The sequence below is a fragment of the Chiloscyllium plagiosum genome, chromosome 10 (genome assembly GCF_004010195.1).
Source record: "Chiloscyllium plagiosum isolate BGI_BamShark_2017 chromosome 10, ASM401019v2, whole genome shotgun sequence".
Classification (NCBI taxonomy): Eukaryota; Metazoa; Chordata; class Chondrichthyes; order Orectolobiformes; family Hemiscylliidae; genus Chiloscyllium; species Chiloscyllium plagiosum.
Window position 1 is genome coordinate 36,647,657 of NC_057719.1, and position 24,302 is coordinate 36,671,958.

Below are 24,302 nucleotides of genomic sequence, written 5' to 3' on the forward strand. Positions count from 1 at the left end.
GTTCTCAAAGGGGAGAGGGATTAGTAGGAGGTCATTGTACACATTGGAACCAATGACATAGGAAGGGGAAAGGTTGAGATTCTGAAGGGAAATTACAGAGAGTTAGGCAGGAATTTAAAAAGGATTACTCCCAGTGCTACTAGCTAGTGAGGGCAGGAATAGGAGGATAGATCAGATGAATGCATGGCTAAGGAACTGGTGTACGGGAGAAGGATTCACATTTTTGGATCATTGGAAGTTGCTTTGAGGTAGAGGTGACCTGTACAAGAAGGACGGATTGCACCTAAATTGGAAGGGGACTAATATACTGGCAGGGAGATTTGTTAGAGCAGCTCGGGAGGATTTAAACTAGTAAAGTGTAGGGGTGGAACCCAGGGAGATAACAAGGAAAGAGATCAATCTGAGACTGGTACAGTTGAGAACAAAGGCGAATCAAACAGTCAAGGCAGGCAAGGAAAAAACAGAGAACAAGGTAGGACTGAAAAATTAAACTGCATTTATTTCAATGCAAGGGGCCTAACAGGGAAGGCAGATCAACTCAGGGCATGGTTAGGAACGTGGGACTGGGATATCATAGCAATTACAGAAAGATGGCTCAGGGATGGGCAAGACTGGAAGCTTAATGTTTCAGGATACAAATGCTACAAGGATAGAAAGGGAGGCAAGAGACGAGGGGGGTGGTGTTTTGATGAGGGATAGCATTACAGCTGTACTTAGGGAGGATATACATCCAGGGAAGTTATTTGGGTGGAACTGAGAAATAAGAAAGGGATGATCACTTTATTGGGATCGCATTATAGACTCCCTAATAGTCAGAGGGAAATTGAGAAACAAATTTGTAAGGAGGTCTCAGTTATCTGTAAGAATAATAGGGTGGTTACGGTAGGGGATTTTAACTTTCCAAACATATGGGACTGCTATAGTGTTAAGTGTGTACAAGAAAGTTTTCTGATTCAGTATGTGGATGTACCTACTAGAGAAGGTGCAAAACTTGACCTACTCTTGGGAAAGAAGGCAGGACAGATGACTGAGGTGTCAGTGGGGGCGCATTTTGGGGCCAGCGACCATAATTCTATTAGTTATAAAATAGTGATGGAAAAGGATAGACCAGATCTAAAAGGTTCTAAATTGGAGGAAGGCCAATTTTGACGGTGTTAGGCAAGAACTTTCAAAAGCTGATTGGGCGCAGATGTTTGCAGGTAAAGGGTTGGCTGGAAAATGGGAAGCCTTCAGAAATGAGATAACGAGAGCGCAGAGAAAGTATATTCCTGTTAGGGTGAAAGGAAAGGCTGGTAGGTATAGGGAATGCTGGATGACTAAAGGAATTGAGGGTTTGGTTAAGAAAAAGGAAGGATATGTCATGTATAGACAAGATAGATCGAATGAACCCTTAGAAGAGTATAAAGGCAGTAGGAGTATGCTTAAGAGGAAAATCAGGAGGGCAAAAAGGGGACATGAGATAGCTTTGGCAAATAGAGTTAAGGAGAATCCAAAGGGTTATTACAAATACATTAAGGACAAAAGGGTAACTAGGGAGAGATTAGGGCCCCTCAAAGATCAGCAAGACATCCTTTGTGTGGAGCCGCAGGAAATGGGGGAGACACTAAATGAATATTTTGCATCAGTATTTACTGTGGAAAAGGATATAGAAGATATAGACTGTAGGGAAATAGATGGTGACATCTTGAAAAATGTCTGTATTACAGAGGAGGAAGTCCTGGATGTCTTGAAACACATAAAAGTGGATAAATCCCCAGGACCTGATCTGGTGTACCCTAGAACTCTGTGGGAAGCTAGAGAAGTGATTGCTGGGCCTCTTACTGAGATATTTGAATCATCGATTGTCACAGGTGAGATGCCGGAAGACTGGAGGATAACATGGTGCCACTGTTTAAGAAAGTTGGTAAGCACAAGCCAGGGAACTATAGACCAGTGAGCCTGAAGTTGGTGGTGGGCAAGTTGTTGGAGGGAATCCTAAGGGACAGGATGTGCATGTATTTGGAAAGGCAAGGACTGATTGGGATAGTTAACACAGCTTTGTGCGTGGGAAGTCATGTCTCACAAACTTGATTGAATTTTTTGAGGAAGTAACAAAGAGGACTGATGAGGGCAGAGCGGTGGACATGAACTATATGGACTTCAGTAAGGCGTTCGACAAGGTTCCCCATGGGAGACTGGTTAGCAAGGCTAGATCTCATGGAATACAGGGAGAACTCACCATTTGGATACAGAACTGGCTCAAAGTGGTGGTGGAGGGTTGTTTTTCAGACTGGACGCCTGTCACCATTGGAGTGCCACAAGGATCGGTGCTGGGTCCATTACTTTTCATCATTTATATAAGTGATTTGGATGTGAGCATAAGAGGTAAGTTAGTAAGTTTGCTGATGACACCAAAATTAGAGGTGTAGTGGACAGCAAAGAAGGTCACCTTAGATTTCAACGGGATCTTGATCAGATGGGTCAATGGGCTGAGAAGTGGCAGATGGAGTTTAATCTAGATAAATGTGAGGTGCTGCATTTTGGGAAAGCAAATCTTAGCAGGACTTATACACTTGATTGTAGGTCCTAGAGAGTGTTGCTGAACAAAGAGACCTTGGAGTGTACGTTCATAGCTCCTTGAAAGTGGAGTCGCAGGTAGAGAGAATAGTGAAGAAGGCGTTTGATACGCATTCCTTTATTGGTCAGAGTGTTGAGTACAGAAGTTAGGAGGTCATGTTGCAGCTGTACAGGACATTGGTTAGGCCACTGTTGGAATATTGTGTGCAATTCTGGTCTCCTTCCTATCAGAAAGATGTTGTGAAACTTGAAAGGGTTCAGAAAAGATTTACAAGGATGTTGCCAGGGTTGGAGAATTTGAGCTATAGGGAGAGGCTAGGACTGTTTTCCCTGGAGCGTCGAAGGCTGAGGGGTGACCTTATAGAGGTTTATAAAATTAGGAGGGACATGGATAGAATAAATAAAGTCTTTTCTCTGGGTGGGGGAGTCCAAAACTAGATGGCATAGGTTTAGGGTAAGAGGGGAAAGATATAAAAGAGACCCAAGAAGCATCTTTTTCACTCAGAGGGTGGTATGCGTATGGAATGAGATGCCAGAGGAAGTGGTAGAGGCTAGTACAATTGCAACATTTAAAAGGCCTCTGGATGGGTATATGAATAGGAAGGGTTTGGAGGGATATGGGCCGAGTGTTGGCAGGTGCGACTAGATTGGGTTGGGATAACTGGTCGGCATGGACGGGTTGGACCGAAGGGTCTGTTTCCATGCTGTACATCTCTATGACTATACCTCTAAATATTTCTCATGAAATGAGGTGATTTATTTTCCATTCCTACTTTGCAGCTACTATCTGAACACCCGGCCTTAAATCCTGGGTTTGGCCAATCTTCACCCTGTTTGGTACCAGCAGTCACTTCTTGAAAATGACTTGATAATTGTTGACAAGCTGGTCAGAGTTCTCACCTTTGTCATTAAAGCTTGAACAAAACTTCTAATTTTGTTTAAAATGCCAGCTGTAACTATCCTTTAATTAACTGGGATCTATCCCCATTCCTCATAATATAATTATATGGGATTAATAATCCAGAAAACAGGATTCACAATTAGGAAAGGAAAGTTCAAATCCCATCATGACATTTGTGGATTTGAATTTGGTTCATTAAATAAATCTTTTTAAAAAGTGCTCGTATAAGCAATTTTAACATGAGGCCATCAGACCTGAAATCTGTTGGGAAACAGAAATTTCTGGAGAAACTGAGCAGGTCTGGCAGCATCTGTAAAAAGAAAGCAGAGTTAACACTTAGACTCCATGGACCCTTCTTCAGAATGTAAAGGAAACCAGTCATCCTTTCCTATCTGGTGTATGTGTGACTCCAGGTCCACCTTTGGCCTAGAGAGCCCCCACATGTTCCAAATTCCTTCAAAAAAAAGCAGAAGAATAATAAGACAAGACCTCTCAATATTGGATATAGGTAATGGATACAGAAAAACAACAAAAACATTCTTAGCCTGGCTGACCCAGCAAAGTCCTCCTCACAAACAAATGGAGACTTGTGCAAAACTTGGGAATTGTTCCACGTATTAATCAAGTAACAATCTGACAAACATTACTCACAGAAACATACTTGTTATCCAGCATGCTGGTAATGTTTTACAATCATAGCTGAGTATATGCTGAAGGTACAGCATTGTGATAACAGACAAGACATGCAAGACTCCAGCAATAACTTCAGACCTTATATGGGGTCTTGTGGTATTAGAGCTGAAAATATGTTGCTGGAAAAGCGCAGCAGGTCAGGCAGCATCCAAGGAACAGGAAGGGCTTCTTCAGGCTTATGCCCGAAACGTCGATTCTCCTGTTCCTTGGATGCTGCCTGACCTGCTGCGCTTTTCCAGCAACACATTTTCAGCTCTGATCTCCAGCATCTGCAGTCCTCACTTTCTCCTCTTGTGGTATCAGGTCAAACATGGGCCTTCATTTGCCTAAGCTACAGAATTCCATCTAAAGCTCTCTGACTTTACATCTTTAAAAACCCCATTGATATATCAGTGCTCCTTCCATGTTGAGCACCAATTGGAAGAAACCCTGAGCAAGGGTTTGGAGTTTGGAGACAGATGTCACAGTTCACACATAGCACCACTGCATAGCCAGTGAATTGTGTCCTACAGTGGCAGGTGATGGGAGAAGAAAAGAGAAGTACTTACTTGACCTTTTCCCCACTTATCTACCCCTGCTGATTCATGATAGCATTTGTTGCAGGGATCATCACACAGACCCGGTGGAGACAAAACCTCACCTTCAAAACTGGGCGTCCATAATGGTACACTCAGCTATCAGCAGCAGAATTTTTAGTGTACAATTAGCAGTGAGCTGGATGACAATTGTAGGGTCCATTATGGGTCATGGAAAGGCATGGCAGAATCAGCATTCGGTGAACTTGAATAACAGTGTGTATCTGTATTTGAGATATAACGTTGCTATTGAAACAAGGAAATAGCACACTTTAGATAAAGCTAGACAATTTCACAAGTCAACAGATTAGTTGAAACAACTAGCAGAACAATGAATGGCAGATGAAGCATGGACAGGAGTTACAATGGGCGGCACGGTGGCACAGTGGTTAGCACTGCTGCCTCACAGCACCAGAGACCCGGCTTCAATTCCCGACTCAGGCGACTGACTGTGTGGAGTTTGCACATTCTCCCCGTGTCTGCGTGGGTTTCCTCTGGGTGCTCCGGTTTCCTCCCACAGTCCAAAGATGTGCAGGTCAGGTGAATTGGCCATGCTAAATTGCCCGTAGTGTTAGGTAAAGGGGTAAAGGTAGGGAAATGGGTGGGTTGCGCTTCGGCGGGTCGGTGTGGACTTGTTGGGCCGAAGGGCCTGTTTCCACACTGTAAGTAATCTAATCTAAGCTAATGGATCAATATGCAAGATAGCTGAAGGATCTACAATGAAGTAGACAGAACCACTGCAGCCAACTAACAAAAAGATACTGGCACAATCTAAATTCCAGTATTCAGCTGTTTGCATCTAGCAACCATAAGTACCACACTAAGCATCTAGGTGGCCAAGCAAGACAAGCAATGTCATCTGGAGTAACATTTGTACAGTGTTGGAGAACATAAGGCTTTCTTTACAGAAAGCCTTCTTTATACAGTGTGAAAACAGGCCATTTGGCCCAACAAATCCACACCCACCCTCTGAAAGGGAACCCACCCAGATCCATTTCCCTACCCTAGTACTGTACATTTCCCCCAGATTGATGCACCTAACCTACACATCCCTGAACACTATGGGCAATTTAGCATGGTCAATTTACCATGGGAGGAAATCAAAGGAAACCCATGCAGACACGGGGAGAATATGCAAACTCCACACAGACAGTCAACCAATGCTGGAATTGAAGCCAGGTCTCTGGCACTGTGAGGCACCATGCCACCCTTTAGTAAATGTACTGTCATCTTTGTGTTATTCTGGCACAGCAGCATTCACAAACAGGGGCATCGGAGAACCACAAGATGTGGGCCAATAAATAATTAACTGTAGCCGCTACTTCTGCAATATACTGCACTACCTCAGAATGGATCATCCATGTCAGGATGGATGACAGAGAAATTGATTGTTCCCACTGATGTGTTCCAATCCAACTGAATCTTCACAGAGAATTTCACTAAATTGTTCAAAAGCCTGTGGAAAGCAATAGGTAGTATCATATCTTCATGAAAATGCACACATTAGAGACTGTTGGAATTTGGGAACACAATAAATTCAGGAACAGATTTTGACATAGAATTGGGATCTTGCTTCTGTGTTTGCAGTCCAGTCGGGCTGGGGTATTAGAGGGGTAGATGATGCACTGAACTTAGGAAGTGAATGTTTTCTCTGGAGGCTCAGGCTTACATGGCAACTCATTGCTGATATCAGCAGCTTTTGAAGCACGTTTGACCATAGCAGCTGAACTATAAATTGTTGCTCAATAATAGGAATAAACAGGAATTTTGTCTCCGATGCATTGCTGGGTCTCTGGCTGTGAGATGTGAGGTACAACAAAGAGACCTCAACATAATATAAGAACAGAATTAGGAAAGTCTGCCCATCAAGTCTGATCATAATCGACTCAGAGAGATGTACAGCACAGAAGCAGACCTTTCAGTCCAACATGTCCATACCAACCAGATTTCCTAAATAAATCTAGTTCCATTTGTCAGCATTTGGCCCATATTCCTCTAAACCCTTCCTATTCATTTAACCATCCAGATGCTTTTTAAATGTTGTAATTGTACCAGTGTTGGATACTCTATTCATTCCATAGAATAACCAGTCATGAATGGTCAAGCGTTTATTAGCAGACGCAGTGACAATTACATTCTGGTTGCTGAGAATAACTGTGTAACTACCTCGGTTCTGGATTTGGCTCACATTCTTTTAGTGCATTTACAGTCGGTTCTGCTATAATACGTGTTTCTTCAACACAAATTAGCTATAATGTGACTGAAGAATTTAGACCACTATTTGTAAAACACGAACTTTCCTTATTTGTATTGGCTGTAATGCAATTCTGGTCCCATTGCTTTAAATGGTGCTGCTTTTACTTGATAATAAGAGGAATAGATAGAGTCTATAGCCAGAGACTTTTCGCAGGGCAGGATTGACTGGTCTGAGGGGTCATAGTTTTAAGATATTAGGAGAAAGGTATAGAGAAGACATCAGAGGTAGGTTCTTTATGCAGAGAGTTGTGAATGCATGAAATGCATTGCCATCTGTGGTTGTTGAAGCAGAGTCATTAGGGGACATTTAAGTGACTGCTGGACTTGCACATGGATAGCAGTGAGTTGAAGGGTGCATAGGTTATTATATTTTACATTAGGATTAAACCTCAGCACAACATCGTGGGCCTAAGGGCCTGTTCTGTGCTGTACTTTTCTATGTCCTATGTTCTATGATTTTTTTTATAATGCAGGATCACACGGGAACTGAACTATCACATTGCATCAGAACAGACTGTACTTAGTAGATGCTCACACATTCTAACAACAAGTCTAGACAGTAACCTGGTTGTGACAGATGCTCATGTCTGCTTCAAACTGATTTCAATCACGCCGGCAAGCTTCCTCTTTCTTAGAATTTGCAAATTTAACCCTTGTTATGCTGTAGTTAATCACACAATTCTCAACATATTCCACAACTACTCCCCCTTTGAGTCTTTCCAAACAGAATCACACAAGTAAAGCAGGCTAACAATAATATGTAGGTCACTTAGTACATTTGAGAGCAGTAAAATACCAAACTTCAGGCTACAGCATTTGCTGACCACAACATTTAAGCAACATGAACATGAAATACAGAATAAGAATCACAACAGAAATGCAATACAATCAACTTCCCCATCTTGGGCAATTGCAACAACTCTTATCAAGCTTCAAGTTCAGTCACTGGTTGCTTGTTAACATCATATATGGGCTCAAAATTCACCAGTTCTCTTTTTCGACGTATTTGTGTGTCATCATTTTTTGGGCTTGTTCACTTCGACTCACAATTACTGTTTTAAAATTAGTTTCTGTATGGATACTGTGTCAGTGTCTTATCGTTTAACCTATGCTCTCGTGCTCTTCAAAGCCACTCTAAAATGTCCCTAATGACTCTGCTTCCACCACCACCGCATGTCTGTACATGCCCATTCTTTAATGCAACTTTTTTAACCAAGCATTCACTCATGTTTGTTACTTCCGAGGTAACACTCACTTTTGCAAACTTACATTGGTAACCAAGACCATATTACACATCCTTGACTCTCATATGATCTTATTAAAATACCTATGAGATTTTACTTATCTTTCCACATACAGTCCTGATGCCTTGGGTCGTGGCTTGATTACCAAGTTCACCAGGGAAAGACAAGGACACAAACATCACCAAGAGAAAGTTATCAGTTTAGTAATCTCACTTAAACTTCCTTTTCATTAAAATGCAGTTAACTTTAATTGCCTTTTCAACCCATTATTCTAATTTTGTTTTCCTTCTACTACTACTCTCCATCCTTTACTGCTTCATCTCATCCAATTTTGCCATTTAACTATTGCCACCTATCTAAATCCAGAGACCTAGAGAGATTCGTTGTCCATGGTAAATCATCTAATAATAGTTTAAAACAGAAATAAAAAGTTTCTGTTTGATTCAAGCAAAAGGTTCTCTAAGACAACCGACATTTAAACTTATTTTATAGCTCAATCTGGATATTTGCTCTATCTCTATGTAAATTTGCCCAAATTTAAAATTCTGTTTTCTACCCCAAGGTCACAAACAATTTTTATGCATTAAAATTCCTAAATGTTTTCACAGTAGTTTTTCAATGATTACGCGTTTTTAACGTGAATGGCTTGATGGGTTAAGAATTCCTCATTTATCTCTGTGTCTGCAGACATGTTCAGAAGTTTGTACTCTTATCTGAAAGACTAAAAGTATCCATCCATTCCACTTCAAGCAGAATGGGTTAATTAGTGGTGGTTGTAGAGATGAGGTGAAAATTCCTCAGCATAATTATGTCGACCATCTCTCTTCCTCCTGTACAGAAAATAAGTGTGTTATAACTAACAAAGGAAAAGCCTACCTCCTTGGTTGGATAGTACTCTCCTTTCCAAAACTCCTTGATGTCAGTTTTTTCAGATTTTAGAACATACCATCAGAATTTCCAAAATTCCCATTTTCCTAATACTTGGAATCTCTCACACCAAAGTACAATGAGCAAATCTTATACAAAGTTAGATGCACTCATCTGTTAAAACAGTATTTGGAAGTTCACTCTGGCCAGAAAATGAAATTCCAAATGTGATAATTTTTAATTCTAAAACGTAATTTTTACTAAGCTTTATTACACAAATTTTAAGTGAACATTTCATTGCAAATTGGTGCTTTATACTACCATTGCTAGTTCCTTAAAACAATGTAATCATACATGTTTCACACTGATACAGGCACAGACCACATTTTCAAATCACCATAGATGCCCAAAATGCAAATTCCAGAATCTCGAGCTCCAGGAAACGAAAACACAAATATTACACAGGATAACATTTAACCACCAACGAAGAAATATGCATTCAAACCAGACCACAAAGTGTTAACACTTAGTTCAATGAACGCACCACCAAAAGCTGGTAGCTCTCTTTCTCTCTGACCTTTTTTCAAATTGCAATCTCTCTCTCTCTGTCTCTCTCTCTGATTTTTTGAAATAGCAGCCATCCAGTTGCTTCCGGGTCTGAAAATCTTTCCTTTTGGGAGGGGGTAGTTCTTTGGACCATTTGTCTCTCATTTTTGGCAGCGCAGGATCATTTCCGTGCCAGTTGACCCATTCATATTTGTATTCAATCCTTCCTCCTTTTTCAAGTGTTTGCCAGGACCAGATTTATCTTTGCTTGGTCCATAAAGGGGCTAAACAGGGCTCCACATTGTCACTGGATCAATGGAAGATTCAGCTCTCTTTCTCTTTCGTAATTTGCTCTCCAGTTGATTGAGCAAGGGATAGTGTTGTTGTCCACTGGGCTCAGAATAGTAGAGTTTGGAGGATTTGGTTAGTGAGTGTCCCATAGCCAATTATATAGGGGAGTACTTGGATTTGGTGAAGGTGAAGGATTCTTCATTACTGGAGGTTTCTCCTCCTCAGGCAATTTTTGTTTTGTTGTTTTAAGTTCTGCACAACAGCTTTCAATTGTTTGTTTAAATTATTAACTTCATGATCTTGATTAGATATGTCTATGATTTCTTGTCGTTGTTGAATCTGTTTCATTATACATAGAGACCAGCGAATCTGTTTTTTTAATCTTTTAGTTGGGTGGTTTAACCCCAAACACATTTAATATCATCCAGGGACATTTGACCTGTGGAGGTTCTATATTCCTCATGCAATTCTGTTAGAATTGTAGAGAGGTCAGATTGTAGTTCGATATATTTCTTTAAATTTTGGAGATTTTCAATATGCCGGGCAGGGCACGGTCATGGGCAACTCAGATTTACACATCTTAAGTGATGTTTATGCTCCTGCTTTTAGAGCCATTCGGCCTATTTTGGGGCCCTGGGTCTTTTGTGACCTTTGGGCTTTTTATGTGCCAAGGGTGTGGAGTCACCGGATTATAGACATCTAGTTTATATTTTGGGCTCTTATCTCCTATTGACAATAAGGTTCTTTTCTCAGAAAGCATTTGACTGTCTCTGAAAATTTTTACACGTGTGGACTATTATTATCTCGGGGCCCCGATGGGTGTATGGGATGTCCTCGGGGTCTCCGCAATCTTTGCGATTCTGCTGACTACGCCAAGTTGATGGATAATCTATTCGTTCCGTAGCATAACCAGTCGTGAATGGTCATGTGATCATTAGTAGAAACAGTGACAGTTATGTTCTGGTTGCCTAGAATAATTGTGTAACTGTGTCTGATCTGGGTTTGTCTCAAATTCTTATGGTGTATTTATTCTCATAATTGTTTACACATTCTAAACACAAAATCTAGAATGCTACTTGTTTGTGACATATGCTCATGTCTGCCTTGAACCAATTTCAACTGACCCGGCAAGTTTCCTTTTCCTTAGAATTTGCATATTTAACCCTTGTTATGCTGTATAACCCTTGTTATACTTTTCAATATATTCTACACCAGCCTCCACCACTTCCTCTGGCAGCTCATTTCATGCACAACCTCTGCATGAAAGGTTGTCCCTTATGTCCCTTTTAAATCTTTCCTCTCTCACCTTAAACCTATGCTATCTAGTTTTGGACTCACCCACCCTAAGGAATAACCCTTGGCTATTCACCCTATCTATGCCCCTCATGATTTTGTAAACTTCTAAGAAGATCACCCCTCAGCCTCCGACGTTGCAGGAAAAACAGCCCCAGCCTGTTCAGCATGTCCCTATAGCTCAAACCCTCCAACCCTGGCAACATTCTTGTAAATCTTTGCTGAATGCTTTCAAGTTTCACAACATCCTTCCTATAGCAGGGAGACCAGAACTGCATGCAGTATTCCAAAAGTGGCCTAACCAATGTCCTGTACAGCCACAACATGACCTCCCAACTCCTATATTCAACGTGCTGACCAATAAAGGCATACCAAATGCTTTCTTCACAGTCCTACCTATCTGTGACTCCATTTTCAAGCGACTATGAACCAGCACTCCAAGGACCTTACCATTAAGTATATAAGTGATTTTCCTCTGCTCTTCATAGTTTCTCTGCGTTGCAGCACATAGTGGCTCATTGAAGTAATGTTCTCATGCAGTTTCATTTGTGCCTGTTGTGATGATTGCTTCTGTAGTTGAGTATTTGGTCTGTGTCTGTTGTTTTCCTGTAGACGCTGGTTTGAAGTTCCCCATTGGCTGTTCGCTGTACTGTGACATCTAGACATGGCAGTTTATTGTTGCTTTCCTCCTCTTTAGTGAATTTTATGCCAGTAAGAGTATTATTGATGGTCTTGAAGGTTTCCTCTAATTTGTTTCGTTTAGTGATGACAAAGGTGTCATTCAAGTAGTGGACCCAAAGTTTGAGTTGGATTATTGGCAGAGCTGTTTGTTCACGTCTCTGCATTACTGCCTCTGCTAAGAACCCTGATATCGGAGATGCCAAGGGTGTTCTGTTGGTTTGTCTGTAGGTTTTGTGGGTGGTAAGGCATAGGTCCACTAGCTTGATGATACTGTCCTTGCTGATGAAGTTGGTGGTGTTTGGTGTATGTGTCTTTGGGTCTTCTAATAGTGTAGTCAGTGTTTCCTTGACCAGGTTGATGTTGATGGATATGAACAGGGCTGTTACCCCAAAGGAGACCATTATTTCATCCTCTTCTGTCTTGATGTCTTTGATGGTCTTCAGGAATTCTTGGGTGGAGTGGATGGAGTGACATGAGTCTTCTACTTTAGTCTTTGGTCTAGCTCCTTGGCCAATCTGTAAGTTGGTGTTCCAGGTAGCAAAACTATGAGTCTGAGGGGGGTCCTGGTTTGTGAATTTGGGTAATCCGTAGAAGCGTGGTGTGTTGGATCCATCTGGTTTCATTTTTTGGAAGTCAGTTTTATTTATTTCTCCAGATTTCTGAAGTTTTTTGTGTAGGGCTGTGATTCAGTTCTCTAGTTGTGAGGTTGGGTCTATCACCACTTGTTTGTAAGTGTTGGTAGCTACAAGTAGTGTGTTCACCTTTTCAATGTAATCTCTTTGATTTAAAATGACTGTTAAGCATCCTTTGTCTGCAGGTATGATCTTTTTTTTAGTCTTTCTAGCACTTTCCTTTCTTGTGTATTGAGTGTGTTTCCTTCCTTTTTCCTGCTTAATGTTGGTGCAATTGTCTGTCTGATGGTTTGCTGGGTTTATTCTGTGGGCTGGTTGTCTTTCAGTGTTGTTTCTAATGCTGCTAAGAAATCTTTCTTGTCCGCATTCTGGAAGTTGTAATTTAATCTTTTTACTAAGACGGCTTTTTCAGTGTCTGTTAAGGGTCGGTCAGATAAGTTTTTTATCCTTGTTTCTGTGTTGTCTGTGTTGTTATTTTGTGTAAGTTTGTCTAGTTTTTTTTTGGTAGGTCTAGGTTTTTCATTTTCTATGTTTGCCGCTGTCTAATGTCTATGGCTTATTGTACTGTGTCTGTCCATTCATGGTCTGTTGCAATCGTGAGTAAAACCTTTTGGTGCGAAAGTTCCCGGTTGTATTTACAAACTCATTTGTGGGCATCATTAATCATTTCTCTAAGCAGTCTGTGGCCATTTTGCTCTGGTATTCTTTTGGCTAGCGGGGTGTTAAGTGGAGATATGTATTTAAGACATTTAGGTAGTACCTGCAGGAAGTACAGCTGTTCGTGGGTGGTGCTCTGTTGGATGGCATTGGTTTCCCATATTGCGCCCATAGGTGTTAAAACGTTTTGAGAAGATTTGTAACTCTGGTTGAGGTTCTGGATGTAGGTTTGCTCACTGAACTAGAAGGTTCGTTTTCAGACATCACCAACCCAAGGAAACACAAACACATAAATCAAAAGGGGGTCATACCACCAGTATGGCTTCATCCGGAGGCTCACTGATGATGTTACCTAGTATGATGACGAAACGTTATGAAGACGAACCTTCCAGCTCAGTGAGCAAACCTACATCCAAATTCAAAGTGTGGTTGTGAAATCTGACACTGTGCTGTTGTGAAGGCTGAACAATAAAGGTAGTGAATTCACAGATTTATAAACTGACGTCTGTTAACTAGTCTTAGCATACTTTCAGAAAGCATGTCATTTGACATTTTCTCTGAATAAGCTTTCCTCTTTGTTCTCTCACCTTTCTGATTCTCGACAGGTTTACTCTGAACACAAAAAGCTAAAAGAGACAGAGAATCTCTCTGGTATTGAAGAGTGACATGGCTGGTTAATTATGCTTAATAACTAATCTTTTCCATCCCATTCCCACCATTAGATGCATTAGTAGTACCAATATATACAGAAGCTTCCAAGATCAAATGAAAGACTCTTGTCCCAAATCAAGTAGCTCTGAAGTGGTCATCCATGCAGATGCCTGAATGGATGCCCCCAAACTCCACCAGCTGTGACTGGTCAGTTATTTGCAAGAGGCAACCATTGCCCCTCTGTTGACATCAGTTCAGTCCTCAGAAAGTTGGCCTCCATTTGACACCAACACAATTTGGATGGTGCTCTAAATGATTTGACCCTGCTCAAGGTACTGGGGCATCATTCTTTCCTTGCGATGTTCCCAATCAGTAACGGGGTGGATGCCCAATTGACAATCCGAGAGAGATTAGATTAGATTAGATTACTTACAGTGTGGAAACAGGCCCTTGTTGCCCAGCAAGCCCACACCGACCCTCTGAAGAGCAACCCACCCAGACCCATTCCCCTACATTTACCCCTTCACCTAATATTACGGGCAATTTAGCATGGCCAATTCACCTGACCTGCACATTTTTGGACTGTGGGAGGAAACCGGAGCACCCGAAGGAAACTCACGCAGACATGGACAGAATGTGCAAACTCCACACAGACAGTTGCCTGAGGCGGGAATTGAAGCCGGGTCTCTGGTGCTGTGAGGCAGCAGTGCTAACCACTGAGCCACCATGCTGCCCTATGCAGTGCCCAAACATGTGTTAATATAGGTAACATCAGACGGTGCTAAATTGAATCTTAAGTGGGAACAGAGATGGTTTTTGATGCTGATATGGTTCCATGAGGTCTGAACCTGAACTGCCCAGCCTCAAACTGGAAAAAAACAATATAAGCAAGGCTGAGATGATAGTGATAAAACTCCCACTGCCTTTAACATTCAGAATATAATAGATAACTTTTATAAGGTCCTGAAATCTGAAGTTCTGCAGCTTCCAATATTCAGGCATACTTTCCCTTATAAAAAACACAATGATCTTTGCCTCAACTATTTGTTATAATTTCACAAGTTACTTAGAAAGATTGATAGGGAGGCATTAGTGTTGGTTGTTAATTAAAAGATAACTTAGAGGATGTACAGCTGGCATTGAGAAATAAAGTTAACACAGGAATAACATGAAGAAAACATCAATTACACGTCTTTCTTCTTTCCGGTATCCCTGCTGGTATTAATTGGGCTTAAAGGGTCAGGATTGTTCTCACTTGAATTAATTTTACTTGCCTTTGTTTTGTTTCTTACGACTTGAGTCTGTGAGCTATTTAATAAAAACTCAATTCCCTTTCACACAGCCTGGCAACTGCTATGTACCTGTGGTAGAAAAGTAAATTAGAGTCAGAAAATACTCCTCATATGTCTGCAAGTTAGCTTGCTGAGCTTGAGGGTTTGTTTTTAGATGTTTCGTCACCATATGAGGTAACATCATCAGTGACAGTCTCTGGTTAAGTGCTGTTGGTATGTCCCACCTCTCTTTTTATAGGTCTTGGTTTCTTAGGGTGGGTGATGTTATTTCTGGTCCTTGTTTTCAAGGTAAGGTAGATAGGATCTAAATCGATATGTCTATTGATGGAGTTCTGGTTAGAATGCCACACCTCTAAGAATTCTTGCGTGTGTCTTTGTTTCGCCTGTCCTAGAATGTGTGGGTTGTCCCAGTCAAAGTGGTGTCCTTCTTTGTCTGTATGTGTGGAAACTAGTGAGAGTGGGTCATGTCTTTTGTTGGCCAGTTGGTGTTCATGTATCCTGGTGGCATGTTTCCTGCTAGTTTGACTGACGTAGTGTTTTTTTACAGTTCTTGCATGGTATCTTGTAAACGACGCTAATCTTTATGCTGGTATCTGATAGATCTTTTAAGTTCATTAGTCGTTGTTTAGGTGTATTGGTAAGTTTGTAGACTACCGTGATGCCAAGGGGGTCTGAGTAGTATGGAAGTCATTTCTGATATGTCTTTGTTGTTTGAAAAAAGAACTGGAAATGACATCACCCACCTTAAGAAATCAAGACCTATAAATAGAGAGGTGGGACATACCACCAGCGCTTCACCAGAGACTCTCACTGATAATGTCACCTAGTACAGTGGCGAAACGTCTGAAAACAAATCTTCAAGCTCAATGAGCTAACTTTCAGACTTATCATCAACTTGAGCTACAAATCTTGTCAAAAATCACTAATACTCCTCATATTGCAAAAACATTTTGTCCAAAATATTCTAATTACAGATACTAGGGACAAAACTGATTGGCGGATTTTGTTCTTTGTATTGTTATTGCTGCAGTTCTTCTACATTTTCTTCAAAGCATTTTGAAATTTCTGTCTTCATAACTACTACTTCAAACCTATGTGAAGAATACCTTCAATTCTCCACCTTTCAGTCTTCAAGACTTAACCCTCAGGTCTCAGTAGTTTGAAAATTTAAGAAGCTGATTATATAACATGTGCACTCTTTCTCTTGACCTCTGCCCTCATTTGATCATTCATTTTATCCTAAGAAAATAGTGAACACTAATCAGTAGTCTCAATATGAAATCTTTCAGCTACATGCATAAATAAACTTTTTATGAAAACAGCATTCTATGTGTCAATTAGCTCGCAATATTTCCATCCTTCATGCTCCCTTCAAAACGCTTTCACTCCTAAGGGAATCAACCAGAAATTAAGAACTAGGGTAGCTCACTACATTGCTGGTGTAGCCTCTAATCTGAAATATTCACATTTTATAAACTTGTTGCCATGTTTGATCGTACTGTTAGACAGAACCTTTCCAAGTGATGCAACAATTTGCCATGTTCACTAGGCTTCATTCAGGTCATTGTGACACAATGAATTAGAAATTAAATAGAGAACCAGGCCCACTGACAGGGATCTTACATGGATCTGCATCCAATTCCACCTGCATTTTATGTTTGGATGACAGAGCTGCTTTTCAACAGTAAACTGTTTGAGAGAATGGCATGGTGGATGAACCAATTCCTTTCAGCATATACAGTATTTAAATTCCCTCATGGCATGTGGACAACACCAGCAAGGCTAGCATTTTTTGAACTCAGTGACTTCTGAAATCAGATAAAGAGTCAACCACAATGCTATATCCTAGACCAGACCAAGAAAGAATAACAGATTTCCTTCAACAAAGGACATTAGGAAGCTCTTACAACATAGTTTCATAGTCATTATTACTGAGATTATCTTATAATTAGTTGAAGAATAATTAATTTTGTCAGTTGCTATGATGGGGAATGTATCCATATCCCAAGAATAGTTTGGATCTAAATTAGTTCTATGATAACATGCATTTCATTAATGTGAATTCGTAGCAGCACTAATCAATCAGAGACTCCAAGGAGAAAGCTGAGAGATAGACTGATTCACCATTAGAGACGAGGCCCAGATTTACTCATGGCAACAAGTACCATTCCACCTCCTGTCAACAGTGTTAACAGAGTAGATCCACACAAATTAGAAGTTAACCAAAGGGAGACAGACCTTTCAATGATGGTAGCTTTCATTTGAATCTACTGGTTGATGATGTTAACATTCTCCATGTTTCACAAAGAGAACATGTTCAGATCTTCCAGGAGCTGACATTCATCCTAGATAGAGCAGTCCATAGTGACAGTTTCATTTACTTTTGCTTGTTTATTTTATAATAAATTAGTTTTGTATCCTCCTGCCTCAAAATAAAACCAGTTTATAAACCTATTGTGATATCTGAAATCTTTGTGATGCCCTGTGTGATGGTGAGGTTTGCTCTGTGATGTGATGTCAGAGTGAGACTCCTTTGCTAAGGACCTCTGCTTGTTGGAACTGCTGAGCAAACAAACAGGTAAAATGTTAAAACCTGGTTTCTACTTGGTTATAAACCAATCACGTTGGTGGTGGACAATGGTGATTGTATTGCTGGCTTTTTCAACACCAGGATAGCTCCAATGTTGCAATATGTTTTAAAACAATGTTTTTATTCCTTAGCTATGAAGCACAGTGAGCTAGACACTGCAGATCATCTGTAGCACCAGGTAGCACTGATCAGGATCACAAATGCTGGGATGGGCTATAGGCGTGGTTAGTGATGCCCATTCTGCTGGTGTAGATCTGAGTTCAATTTAATCTAAATTCTTGCTGTACTATACGTGTTGGGTCGGACATATTGAAAAGAGATTTTGAAGAAAGGCTACATGAGATGATGAGGCAGTCACATTAATCTCTATTCTAGACATGCAGATGGCTGGGAATAAATATCTACCTGGAACTTTAGAGTATATCAAGCAAAACATGATCATTTTAATAATAGCTCTAGAGTTATAAACAATATCATATGTGATATGTAGTGGAATAAGCATTATGCTCACAGACTGGCAGTGCAGAATCTGAGAGAGGGCTAGTTACAACAGAAATCAGGCTGCAGACACATAACAATAAATATAGCTATTCCTTCCAAAGGTGCCTTTCCACTGTCCTTCACCACTTGCAATACAAGATAACAACGTTGTGACTAACCTTTCGATGTCAGTAGCCTTCCTTCTATTGAATTTTGTGGTTGAGTGTACCCACTGCTCTTGCTGCTTTCACAAAGTGAACTTTTTCAGATCCTCTCATCATTAATATTCAGTCTGAGATAGATCATCCACTTTGTAAGACTGTGCAGCTCCACATCCTTAAACTGATTAGACAACCTACTACCTCAAATATACACTGCTTATTAATCAAATCTGATGCATATTGGGAAGGTAAGACTTGCTTTGTGATGTCAAAATTTGAGTCATACAGTTCAAGAGTCACACCTTGAGAAACTTCCCATGATGGCTTCATTTAAGATACAATGACTGACTACATTAGAATGAAAGAACAGGTTTCTATGTGATCATATCCCAGAGACCGGGATGTGCAGGCAATGGGCAGCAATGGGTTTTATTGCCTCCTGCCGATGTTATGAAGTAGCAGTTGTACACATTTATAGAAAAGAAAGTGCTCAACAAATCCCCAAAATCGTGGCAGCCAATTAGTGTGGGATAACAAGGAGAAACATTGCCTACCTATGCCATGTATACAATAGTCAAAACAAATTCAACCTAGCCAATTACTCCCATGAGTCTTCTCTCAACCATCAACAAAGTGATGGAAGGTGTCACCAACAGCACTGTCAAACAGCACTTCCTCAGCAATAACCTGCTCAGTGATGACCAGTTTGGGTTCTGGCAGGTTCTTCCCTACCTTCCAAGAAAAATAAATAGCAACCTCTTGAAAAATGTCCATATTGCAGAGGAGGTGGTGCTGTACACCTTAAAATGCTTAAAGGTGGATAAATCCCCGGGATCTAATCAGGTGTACTCTAGAATTCTATGGGATGCTAGGAAAGTGATTGCAGAGCCCCCATGCTGAGATATTTGTATCATCGTTAGCCACAAGTAAGATGCCAAAAGACTGGAGTTTGGCTAACATAGGTGCCACTATTTACGAAAGGTGGTAAGGAAAAGCCAGGGAACTTTAGACTAGTGAACCGATCAGTGATAGGCAATTTGTTGGAGAGAATCCTGAGGGCTAGGATGTACATGGACTTAGAAAGACAAGGACAGATTAGGGATAGTCAACATGGCTTTGTGCGTGGGAAATTCTATTTTACAAAGTTGATTGAGTTTTTCGAAGAAATAGCAAAGAGGATTGATGGGGGCAGAGCAGTGGACGTGATCCATACGTACTTCAGTAAGGCATTCGACAAGGTTCCTCATGGTAGATTGGTTAGCGAGGTTAGATCACATGGAATAGAGGGGGACCTAGCTATTTGGATACAGAACTGGCTTGAAGGTAGAAGACAGAGGGTGGTAGTAGAGGTTGGTTTTCAGACTGGAAGCCTGTGACCAGTGATGTGCCACAAAGATCAGTGCTGGGTCCACTGCTTTTTGTCATTTATATAAATGATTTGGATGTGAACATAGGAGGAATAATTAATAAGTTTGGAGGTGTAATGGACAGCAAATAAGGTTACCTCAGAGGACAATAGGATAACAATCAGATGGACTAATGGGCTGAGGAGTGACAATGGAATTTTATTTAGAGGTGCTGATTTGGAAAAGCAAATCAAAGCAGGATTTATACACTTAATGGTAAGGGCCTGGGGAGTGTTGCTGAACAAAGAGATCTTGGAGTGCAGGTTCATAGTTCCTTGAAAGAGGAGTTGCAGATAGATGGGATAGTAAAGAAGGTGTTTGGTACGCGTTCCTTTATTGGTCAGTGCATTGAGTACAGGAGTTGGGAGGTAATGTTGTACAGGACATGGTTAGACTACTTTTGGAATATTTGTGCAATTCTGGTCTCCATCCTATAGGAAGGATATTGTGAAACATAAAAGGGTTCAGACCTGTTTTACAAGGATGTTGCCAGGGTTGGAGGGATGGAGCTATAGGGAGAGGCTGAATAGATTGGGGCTATTTTCCCTGGAATATTGGAGGCTGAGGGGGCGACCTTATAGAGGTTTATAAAATCATGAGGGGCATGGACAGGATATATAGCCAAGGTCTTTTCCCCAGCATGGGGGGAGTCCAAAACTAGAGGGTGTAGGTTTAAACTGACATGGGAAAGATTTATAAGGGACCTATGAGATGACTTTTTCACACAGAGGGTGGTGTGTGCATAGAATAAACTGCCAGAGGAAGTGGTGGAGATTAATATAATTGCAATATTTAAAAGGCATCTGGATGGGTATATGAATAGGAAGGGTTTGGAGGGATATGGACTAAATGCTGGCAAGTGGGACGAGATTTATTTAGGATATCTGGTCGGCGTGGACGAGTTGGCCGAAGGGTCTGTTTCCATGCTGTATATCTCTATGATACTTCTATAAAGTGCTTAAAAAAAACAGACTTTCATATTTATATGATGCATTACGTATTGATGTATAATATGAACATTTGAATAATTATATACCAAATGTTACCGTGTCGCTTTGTCATAGATTTATTTGGATGCCCGGAAGTAATGTTAATTTACATATTGTTCATGGGATGCGGGCACCACTGGCAAGGCCAGCAGTTTTCACCCATCTCCAAATGCCATTGTGAAGTTGAGGTTAAGTTAAAATTAGGTCACATTGGAAAGTAGTTTGAGTAATACTGCTGTAATTCCTTGCTTCGCAAGTACATAATCCATCCTGGTAAGATTCGGTTATTAGCATGGGTGTCATCTTGTATTACATGCACCATCTTCATTAAATGCTGCTGTCATTTTTCTGTTTTGACACAAATGCATTGGTTCAGTCTTCACAGTATTAGAATATAAAAACAAGGAAAACTAATGTTTCTATCCACTTGAAGTCTAATAATTTCAGAGACTTAAAATTGGCTAGATGCACTTGCATTCACTATAGTCCATTAAAAAGTTGCTCGAATTATATAATTTGTCATATAAAAATGTTTGACTTCTTTGCCTCAACAAGGAGTTTTTGCTCCAAATTGTAAATTACAACAGCAGATTAAGGTACTAGCATACATATGTCTAATACTGAAGGTAGACTTAATCTGAAACTTCTTTAACTTCACAAAAACTTTGGAGTTGCAGGCTTTTGTGAGTGACTTCAAATGTAAACTTCTGCCAAATGAAATGAACAAATGTATAAGTTAGTTTTACATAAATCAATCCAATATTGATGAAATGACCTTGTTGATTTTTATATTTTGTGTTCCAACTCCCTCTACCTTTAAATCATTTTGGAGGAAATATTCTTAAAGATATTAAATGCAAAATATTTTTTTTTAAAAGACACAGTGTTAAGTACTATAATCTTGCATTGTCTCCGTCAAACTGAACGTGTAAATATGTGGGTAAGACCACTCTATTGCATGTCTTCTTAAAACTAAAATTTGTGGAGAAAAATGTACCTCCTTCATGACGACTTTCTCCAGAATGGTATTAACTATTCTTTTGTCAGTCAACTATGTTTAAGAAGAGGAAGATCACAGGTTTCACTTCGCTTGATTATATAAACATAGTAACTAGGAGCATACTTTGAGCCTGCTCCATCACTTATGATGATCATGGCTGATCATCCAACTTAATAGCCTATTCCTACTAACCCCCTCAACGTTCCCCCCCCCCACGCCATACCCTTTGATCTCTTTAGACCCAATGCTATATCTACTTCTTGAACTCATACAATGTTTGGCCTCAACTGCTTTCTGTGCTAAATTCCACAGACGCATCACTTTCAATCCTAAATGGATTGCCCCATATCCTTAGACTGCGACCCCTGATTCTGGGACTGCTCAGCCATTGAGATCAAAGTGCAGAGGAATAGCAAAATGGAGAAAATGCTGTTCGTAATCAGGGTTTTTTTAAATTGATGTTTAGAAATTCAACTTGGTGCCAAACAATGCTTTAAATCAATACAAAAATGTTACATTTATAAAAAGAAAAAAAAAATAGCTCACAAATGTATTTCAAATTGAAACTACCAACAGTTACTGAAAAAGCAACACTAATTATAAATTTACATTGCAAGGAACTGCAACAGACAAAATGCAAAGTACACCAAAACAGATTTCATTTTTAGTTCAGATTCTGTAGATAGTCTTGGTAACAAACATTTATCATGAATTTTACATTCTCAGGCTCACATTGCATTTCTTAGGGAACTGGTTACTTTCAAGTCTGGGCACTTGTTGATTTGCAGAAAATATAGCAGCAACTTGTATACAGCAAGATTCCTCAAGCAGCAATTGAGATAAATAACCAATATAACAAACTAGTTAAGAGATAAATATTGGGGGAAACAAAGGATTCCACACTCTTCATGGGGAACTTGTGTATACATGGCATCAGGCAGTTGGGCTTCTACTTCAAATCAAAAGATAGCACGCATGGCAAAGCAGTTATCCTTCGATTCAGTACTGAACTGTCAACTGACATTATATATTCAAATTCTGGAGTGAGGTTTGAACTAGTGACCTTTCCAATCAAAAGGCAAAAGTGATGACACCTATAAAGTTAATATTTGAAAGGAATACATAAAAATATACAACTTACAGTCATATAGCACCTTTAATATAATAAATCACCATAAAGCACTCTACATGAAGCAAAATTTGACATTGAGCTGAGAGAGGGGCAAAGTCAGGTAATACTACCAAGATGGAAAATGGCAGAAAACAAAAAATGCTGGAGATCACAGTGGGTCAGGCAGCATCCAAGGAGAGAAAAAAAGCTAACGTTTCAAGTCTAGATGACACTTAACCAGAGCTCACTTCACGTCAGCTCTTAAGAGTCATCTCGTCTCAAAACATTAGCTTGTTTTCTCTCCATGAATGCTGCCTGATCCACTGTGATCTCCAGCATTTTTTGATTTCAGTACAGATTCCAGCATCCGCAGTAATTTTCTCTTACATGGAAAATGGCAGCATGGATAAATTGTCAGATGTTGATCTGTGGATCAAATACGATTTGGTATGATATAAATAGGTTTTAATCAGATTTAGTGTGCTTACTTTCAGACTGCTGCTGGAAAAAAGGATGGCATCAATAACTAAGGAGCAGAATGTGGAGTAGGTACCAAAAACAATGCTTTCGCCTTCAAAATATTTAATTGAAGGGACTATCCCAGTCAGTATTGTATGTTGGATAAGCAGTCTGAAAATAAACTTAGCAACACTTGAGAAGTCCAGACAGGTGTTAGTGAGGTAGAGTTGGGCGTCAGTGTATATGTGAAAACCCAATGCTGTACTTTCCCATTATGTCACCAAGTCACCCCATGAAGGGCAAAGGCTGCATCTTGGGGTCACCATGGATTAGAAGAGAAGCCATTACACATGATACTGTCACCAGGATTAGATGGATAAGAATAGAAACAGAATGACAGTGAAGGAACACAAGGGAGAATGCATAGCCAATAGTTAAACAATGTACACAGGTTAAAAAAGACAAGGAGGGACAGTTTATCTTTATCACATTCATAAAATGCAATTTATATTTTGATAAATACCACTTTGTTATTGTGATGAGGTAGAAACCTGTTTGGAGGGATTCAAATATGGGGTTCCAGGAAGGGTAGGCAAGTGTTTGAGAGGCAAGAACACATTTGAGGTCATTGGAGTGGAAAGGCAGGTTAGAGATAGGGTATTGGTTTGCAAGGATGGTGTGTACCAAGGATTGTTTTTTTTGAGAAGAGGGGTGATGACAGCATATTTAAAGGATTGAGTCAACACCTGAAGAGAGAAACTGTTAACAATATCGGTTAACAGGGAAGGAGTGTGGATGGTCTGTAATTTAATAGGAATTGGGTCGAGGGAGCATTTTGCAGATCTCTTGGATAAAATGAGCTTAGAAAGGGCACAATGGGGGATAGGAAAGAAAGTACAAAGATTTGTGAATACAGGACTAGGGAGTAGCAAAAAAGCTTGGCCCAGTAGGGTAGTGGAAGAGAGGATGAG

General features: G+C 40.2%; 1 protein-coding gene across 1 annotated transcript in view; it reads right to left on the reverse strand.

Moving 5' to 3' along the window:
* Nucleotides 1–22,214: 22,214 nt before the first annotated feature.
* The window catches only part of slc25a47b (solute carrier family 25 member 47b), a 28,480-nt gene continuing 26,392 nt past the window's right edge, over nt 22,215–24,302 (reverse strand). Inside the window, exon 9 of the mRNA XM_043697407.1 lies at nt 22,215–22,855. The gene's annotated coding sequence lies outside the window, so the exon portion shown is untranslated. The remainder of the gene's footprint in view (nt 22,856–24,302) is intronic.